Source organism: Cavia porcellus, unplaced genomic scaffold (assembly GCF_034190915.1).
Source record: "Cavia porcellus strain 051 isolate PalLab524CR breed Dunkin Hartley unplaced genomic scaffold, mCavPor4.1 scaffold_3, whole genome shotgun sequence".
Lineage (NCBI taxonomy): Eukaryota > Metazoa > Chordata > Mammalia > Rodentia > Caviidae > Cavia > Cavia porcellus.
Window position 1 is genome coordinate 62,587,559 of NW_026947486.1, and position 8,216 is coordinate 62,595,774.

Sequence of the window (8,216 nt, forward strand, 5' to 3'; positions counted from 1 at the left end):
AAAACAATGTATAATAAGCAGTTGAATGGTTGAATGAGTTTATAAGTAAGTGCGTAAGGACACTTAAAATTTCTGTTGTCAAAATACAAGCTAAGTAAAATTTGAATTACTTTCAGGACTCATAGCTAGAGAAATCAACCTGGTGCTTAAAACAGATCCATTGCTATAAGGTTCAATCTTGTCTTCTGTGAATAAGGAAAATAGTCACCTCACAGGACTGCCCAGTGGATCAGATGACATGCTAAAGATGTGAGCTGTGTTGAGCTATCTCTCTTGCATGAGCAGGGCTGTGGGTCTTGCCAAACATTCAGAAGGACTAAAGATAGTTCTTGCTTGGCCCAGGAACAACTCTAAGCAGCAGCAAAGCAGTATCACTCTTCTCTGGATACTTCAGTATCTGCTGGGCATTCCTGTCTCACTGTGCCTTGTAACTCTGCCTTACATGACAGCCATTTCTGTGATGGAATCTTTATGGTGACATGGCCCTTTTGATTCCCTAAAGTCCCTGCGGGGCTAAAGTCCCTATTTGCCTCCTAAAGGAAAAGAATGTGCATAAAGCCCTTCTTAGCTGCAGATTTTTGGAGCATTTGACTTCCAGATTGTTTAGATTAGGGGCATTCCACAGGTAAATTCTATGCAAACATTCCAAAACCAAAAAAAAAAAAAAAAAAAAAAAAAAAAAAAAAACCCTGAAATCTGACACATTTGTGGTCTCAAGCATTTCTAATAAGGAATACTCAACCTATACTAGCAACATGGATTCCTTGACATAACACCATGTAATGTCTGGCATTCTTTTCAGTCAAATGTTACTACAATTTATCAGGAATAAAATTCAAAGTTATCTTTTTGTGCTCAGCTCACAAGATAGTTGAGCCAGACTCATGTTCTAATTTTAGAAGTTTATCTCAATTACAATTCAAAGAGGGATTGGCCTGTCCAATCTTAGAGAAAGGAAGGTTTAGAATCTAGGACTCAGGAAGAAGGGAGTCTTCTGCTAATCAGTGTTCCCAGACACTTGAAATACTCTGAAAAGGTAATGAAAGAGATAGAGCAGGCTCATTCTTCCTACCTTGCACAGGCATCAGATCTCACAGGATATCTAATGGCAGTTGTGGATTAAAAGCTGGTGGTCAACTTAAACACCAGCTGAACCAAATCAGAATGGTGCTGAGTGTAGATGGCCCACCTGAGGAAAGTTGCCAGCATAAAAAAGAAGACCTGGAGAGAAAGGGTAGCATTGTGGGTTCTCCTAAGCGTTGTTGTTGCTTGGAGATGTTGGTTTTCCTTGAGGAGTTTGTCAAGCTTACTCCCCTGATATGAACTCAGCTATTGTCATCAGAGGAGCTCAGCACCTAGTTGCTGAGAATGGCTCTGGTTCACTTTCGAGGAGCTCTGGTCCTTACTTTGAGCATCACTTCCTAACTCCAGAATGGAAGATACATGCCATTCAGTCTCCAGGAGAAGCTTGTCATGATGGCTTCCTGATATAAACTTGACATGAAGTATTTTCCTGTAGTCTAATTTTCATTCCCATAATCACTAATGATTTGAGTATCTTTCCATTGGCATAGCATTTGTATAGCTACTTTGGTAAATTGCCTATTGAGAACAAAACATTGGGTTATCTATCTATTGTTCACTTATAAAAGAAATTTATATATTCCACATCCCACCAATATATCCTTTCATTCTGTGGGTTGTCTTTTAGATTTTGATGGTGTCCTTTGAACCACAAGTTTTTTTTTTATTGTCATTAATTTCAAATTATTTGTCTTTGCCTGTACCTTTGATGTCACATCTAAGAAAACAATGCATGGTTGTGAATATTTACTCTTCTGGTTTTTTTTCTAAATGCTATGGTTTTAGTCTTACACTTAGATCTATGATTCCTTTTGAATTTTCAGTGATGTGATCAGTTTTAACTCATTCTTTTGCATGTAGATATCCAGTTGTCCAGGTACCATTTCATGAGAAATTGCTATTTCCTCCATTAAATGATGTTGGAATATTTATCAAAAATCCATTGACCATAAATGTGAGGGTTTACTTCTACACTCTTAATTCTATTTTATTGCTCTACATATTTGTCCTTATGTCACTGCAGAGACTGCAAGACTGTGTCGATTATTGCAACATTGCAAGAAGTTTGAAAATACACAAATGTAAGATCTCCAATTTTTTTCACCGTTTCAAGATATTTTTGGCTATTCTCGATACTTTAAATTGGGAAAACTCATCAATTTCTGCAAAGATATCAGGATTTTGATACAGATTTCTGGGAATCTGTAGGTCAATTTGTGCAGTATTACTCTCTTAACTATATTAGATATTCCAACCCATAAATAGTTTATCTTTACATATAATCAGGTTCTAAAATTCTTTTGGTATGTGGTTCTTTTGGTATGTGGAATACTATATATTATATTATTGTACCCATGAATAGAGATGAATTATTTTTCATTCCAATGTTCTAATCTGAATGGCTTTATGGCTTTTTTTTTCTTACTTGCCTGTCTAGAATCTTCAGTACAATAATTGAAATAGCATCAAAATTAAACATTCTTGTTTAGTTTCTGGCCCTAGGAAAGAATCAATGTGGAATCAATAGCTTCCACTTGTGTTTATTCTTTATCAGGTCAAAGGAGTTTCCATTTTATTAAATGTATTTTCTGTGTTTAGTGATACAATCATGTGGTTTTTTCCTTACATTTTATTAATGACATTTTATTATATTTATTGATTTTAGATGTTTAACTAGACTTGCATTTTTTGAATGAATTTCATTTAGTTTTTATGTATGATACAGTACTGGACCAAGCATCATATTTATTTCTTTTTTGAAGATTTTTGTGTCTATACATAAGGGATATCTATCTACTTTTATTTTTCTTGAAAAATTTTATCTTGTCTAGTATCAGGGCAACAATTATGTCATAGAATGACTTAGAAAATATTCATACCCTCTACTTTTGTAAGAGTTTTTAAATTGTAATTATTATTTTTAGTTACTTTTATTTTATTTTTGTGGTGCGGGAGATTGAATGTAGGACTTTCATATTGAGCTATACATCCCCAATCCTTTTATTTGTTTGTTTGTTTGTTTATTTGTTTGTTTTTCAGACATCTGGGGCTTTTTAGTTTGTCATGAACTGTATTTCACAGTTTATTTATTTTTGGAAAAAGCTAAAACACAATTTCATAACAAAATAATAGAAAAATGACAATTGTTAGTATATGTTGCTATCTTTAAAATAGTTGCTCAAGGTACAAGATGAAAGCATGAATATTTCTTCCAATTGATATTAGCTCAACCCTTCTTTTTTAATGAATTAAGACACACTAATAGTGTAATTGAGTTGCACTTTTTCCCATTTCCCTATTGTCCTTTCCCCTTTCAACCGTTATAGATCCTTTTTCCTTTTGAGCAGTTTCTTCCCATTTCACAACATCTACTGTACATTTTAGAACATATTTACTGTTTCAGTTTTTCACACCAGGGAGACTTTATGACATTTATGTATGTGAGTCTGATTTATTTCACTTATGAGTATAGTCACAAATTGCATTATTTACCTGTAAAACTCTTGAATTTGCCCTTCTTTGTACCTGAGTAGGACTCTATTGTACAAAAATACCACATCTTTTTTATCCATTCCTCAGTTGACGGACATTTAGATTATTTCCAAGATCTGACTATTACAAATTTTTTTTAATTGGTACCAGGGATCAAACTCACGACTGTGCACTTGCAAGGCAGGCGCTTATGCCGCTGAGCTAAATCCCCAGCCCCTGGCTATTACAAATTGTGCTGCTATAAACATGGGTGCACACATATTGCTGTGATACAATGTTTTTAATTCTTCTGGGAAGATACCTGGAAAGGAAATAGTTTGATGGAATGGGAACTCTAATCTTGTTTTTCTGAGGAATCTCCACACTGATTTCCACAATGGTTGTACCAGTCTACACTCCCACCAACAGTGGAGAAGTGTTCTTCTTTCTCTACAGCTCATTCAGCTTTTGTTATTGATTTCTTGATAATAGCTGTTCTTTCTGCAGTGAGATGGAATCTTAGTGTTGCTTTAATTTGCATCTATCAAGTAACCAGTGATGTTGAACATTTTTTCATATATTTATTTGCCATTTATATTTCTTCATCTGAGAAGTGTATATACATCTCAGATACCCATTTTTATTGGGTCATTGAATTTAGGGGGTCTGATTTTTAATTCTTTATACATTCTAACTAAAAATCTTTTGTATGTGGGACAATTGTCTAAAGCTTTTTCCCACTCTGTGTCTTTTCACTTTATTGATAATTTCTTTTGCTGTGCAAAAACTTTTTACTGTGATGAGATCACTTATGGATACTTTGAAGTATTTTTTGAGCAGTTTGGGCTTTGTTCATGAACTCTCTATACCTATGTCATTAAGATTTATACATATTTTCTCTTCTACTAAACTGAGTGTTTCTACTTTAATATTTAGGTCTTTGATCCATTTTGACTTTAGTTCAATTAATGGTGATAGATATTGGTCTAGTGTTAGTCTTCAACATGTAGAGGACCAGATTTTATAGCACCATTTATTAAATGGGCTATCTTTTTTCCAATGAATGTGTTTGACCCCTTTTTCAAAAATAAGGTGTTAGTAGTTGTGTCTGCATCTTCTAATCTGTTCTACTGATCCTCGGTGCTATGTTTTTTTCAGTACCATGTTGATTTTATCACAGTAGCTTTGTAATATAATTTTAGTTCAGGAATTGTGACACTTCCCACCTTGTCTTTGATGCCCAAAATTGCTTTTGCTGTTCTAGATCTCTTCTGCTTCCAGATGAATTTTGTGAATGTTTTCTGTAGACCTGTGAGGTATGTTAATGATATTTTGGGGGAGATTTCATTAAATCTATATAACAATTTTGAATGCATAGCCATTTTCACTGTTGACTCATCATATCCATAAGCAAGGGGTATTTTCCCATTTTCTGATATCCTCATTGATCTCTTTTTTCAGAGTACTGTAATTTTCAGTATAACAAAACTCCTTTTGTTAGTTTCATTCCTAAGTATTTCATGGAGGTGGTTCTATTGTGAAGAGTGTGGTTTCCTTAATTTGTCTCTCAGTGAATGTATTGTTTGTGTACAAGAATGCTATTGATTTTTGAGTGTTGTTTTGTGTCCAGCTATGCTATTGAATTTGGTTATTAAATCTAGAAATCTTTTGGTGAAGTTTTTGGGATCTTCTATGTAGAGTATCATGTCATCTGTGATTCATAATACTTTAACTTCTTCCTTTCCTATCCTTATTCCTTTTATTGCTCTCTTATCTAATTGCTTTGGCTAGTGTTTCTAGAACTATGTTAATAGGAATGGTGATAGTGGACATCCTTTTCTTGTTCCTGACTTTAGAGTGAAAGCTTTCTGTTTGTGTCCATTTAGTATGAGGTTGCTCAGCCCTTTATTTTTTGTTTTGAGAAAGGGTCTTCTTAATTTGCTAAATTTCCCAGACTAAACTCAAATTTGTGAGTCTCCTGCTCAGCCTCCCAGAGTGCTGGGATTATAGGCATGTACTACCACATTGTCAGTTTTGTTGATCTTAATAAATAATTTTGGCTTCCTTGATTGTCTCTATTGTTTTCTTATTCTGTACTTCACTTCCACTAGGTTGTTTATTCATTCTCTTTGTTTGCATTGGATTAATTTGCTTATTTTTCCTAGTGACTATGTTAAGCTACACAACTGTATTAAAAGTTTTAAATGGGGCTAGGGTTTTAGTTCAGCAGGCACAAGTTTCTGCCTAGCAAGTGTGAGGTCATGAGTTCAATACTTGGTACCAAAAAAAAAGTTTTAAAGGGATGGAATAATATAAAATACGTTCTATGAGCAAAATGAAATGAAATTGTTAAATGAACAATATAAATAAAATTGAGATATTAAAAAGTATATGGAAAATAAAGTCACTTTTAAATAAACAATTGGTTAAAGTTGCACAAAGGGAAATTACATGATAATTTATAATCAAAGAAAATGAAAGCATAACAAACTAAAGATTGTTGGATGTAACCAAAGCAGAAGTTAGAGGAAAAGTCATAGCTACAGGTACCTATATTTTAAAAAGAAGAAAGAGCTCCATTAATACTTTATTATCCTACCTTGAAAAGTATGGAAATGGTGCCAAACTAAATCAAAGCATGCAGAGAAAAAGAAATAACAGAGATTAGAGTAAAATAAATGAAGTTAAGATTATAAACAAAAATAATGAAATCAAAAGTTTGTTCCTTGAGAAAAATGAATTAATTAATTAATGAGTCATTAAATCTATTGACCAAGAAAAGGAGATAAGATTTTAAAAACTCACAATAGGAAAATCAAGGACTGAAAGAAGGGACATTACTAGCAGAATGATACTAATAATTGTATAACAGTGAATCAGATGCCAAGATGACACGAACATAACCTATAGAGTCATAAAAAAATCAAAATTAACACAACAAAAAACAAAAAGTCTAAGTAGAGCAAAACAAATAAAAACACTGGACTGGGGATATAGCTAAGTAGCACAAGTGCCTGGTTGGCAAGCACAATGTCCTGAGTTTGATTCCCAGTACACCTCCCCCAAAATAAATCTATAAATGTAATTACAGTTTAATTTTGATTATTTTTGTCATAACAAATGAAAAGACTGAATTAGCTTTTTAAAATTCTACAAAGAAAAGTTTAAACTCTACCAAGTTTAAAAAGAAGTAAAACTAACAATTTAAAAATCTCTCAAAATATAACAGAGGAAGGAATATTTTCCAGCTAATTCTGTGAAACTAGTAGCACTGTGATATTAAAACAATATTAGGCATAGAAAGAAACCTATAGACGGGGAAGGGAAAGGAATGGAAAGTAAAAAAGAATAAAATGAAAAGTGAGCTTTGTGAATGGGGAGGGAGGAGGGGTTTAAGAAGAGAGATGATAATGTGGAAAAAAAGAGAGATGATAATGTGGAATCAACATACATGATGTACAGTTGCAAATTTTGTATGATGAATGTGGTCATTATGTATACTTAATTGTGCCAATAAACTTCAATATAAAAACTGTAGCTCAATTTTTATTAATATTGATGCTAAAATATCAATAAATTACTAGCAAATTGAATCTAACAACATAGACAAAGAATTATATTCAGTGCCAAAGTAAAATTCATTTCAGTAATGTAAGCATGGTATGACACACAAAAATCATTCATTATAAAACACCATATTAGTTTATAATAGTGGTGCGTGCCTGTAATCCTAGGAATCTGAGAGGCTGAAGATCTCAAGTTTGAGCGCAGCCTTAGAAACTTAGCAATTTAATGAGACCCTGTCTTAAAAGTATTATACAAGATGGAGGATACAGTTCTGTGTGAAGGCCCTGAGTTCAATCATACATATGGCATATCATATATATCATATATATGTATATGATATATATATATATAGCTCCCCCAAACCACACAATCATCTCAATAGATGAAAAAAAATCTAACAAACTCCAGAAGCTTTGCATGATAACAATCCTCAAGAAATTATGAATAAAAGAGAACCTCTTCAATTTGATAAAGAACATCTATGAAAAATAAGGAACTTACATTGTACTTCACAGTGAAAAACTTTGAAGTTTTCTCTTTAAGAAAAAGAACTAGACAAAGATGCCTTCTCATCAATACTGTACCTAAGTCTTACCAACGATAATCAGGCTAAACAAATAGGTGTCAAGATACAAAATGAAGTAATACAAGTCTATTTAAAATAACATAACTTTGCATATAAGAAGTCATAAGGAATCCTTTAAAAAAAAACCAATGAGAACCATAGCATGGTGAAAATAGTTAAGGACAGTACATTGTCTACTTTTTGTTTTAAAGAGAATAAAACTAAGCAAAACAAAACAGAACACAGTCAATCAAAACAAACCAGTGTAAGTGATACAGGACTTTAAGATGATAGTAAATCAACAATATACCGGCCGTCGGTGTGCGGAGGAGGAGCTGCGCGGATCCGGAGCCGCCTGCAGAGGCCCCTTCCTTTGTCTGGAGGAGGAGGGGTCCCGGGTTCCTGGGGCACCTCGGCCCATACCCAGCCGCGCCTGGCCGTCGGTGTGCGGAGGAGGAGCTGCGCGGATCCGGAGCCGCCTGCAGAGGCCCCTTCCTTTGTCTGGAGGAGGAGGGGTCCCGGGTTCCTG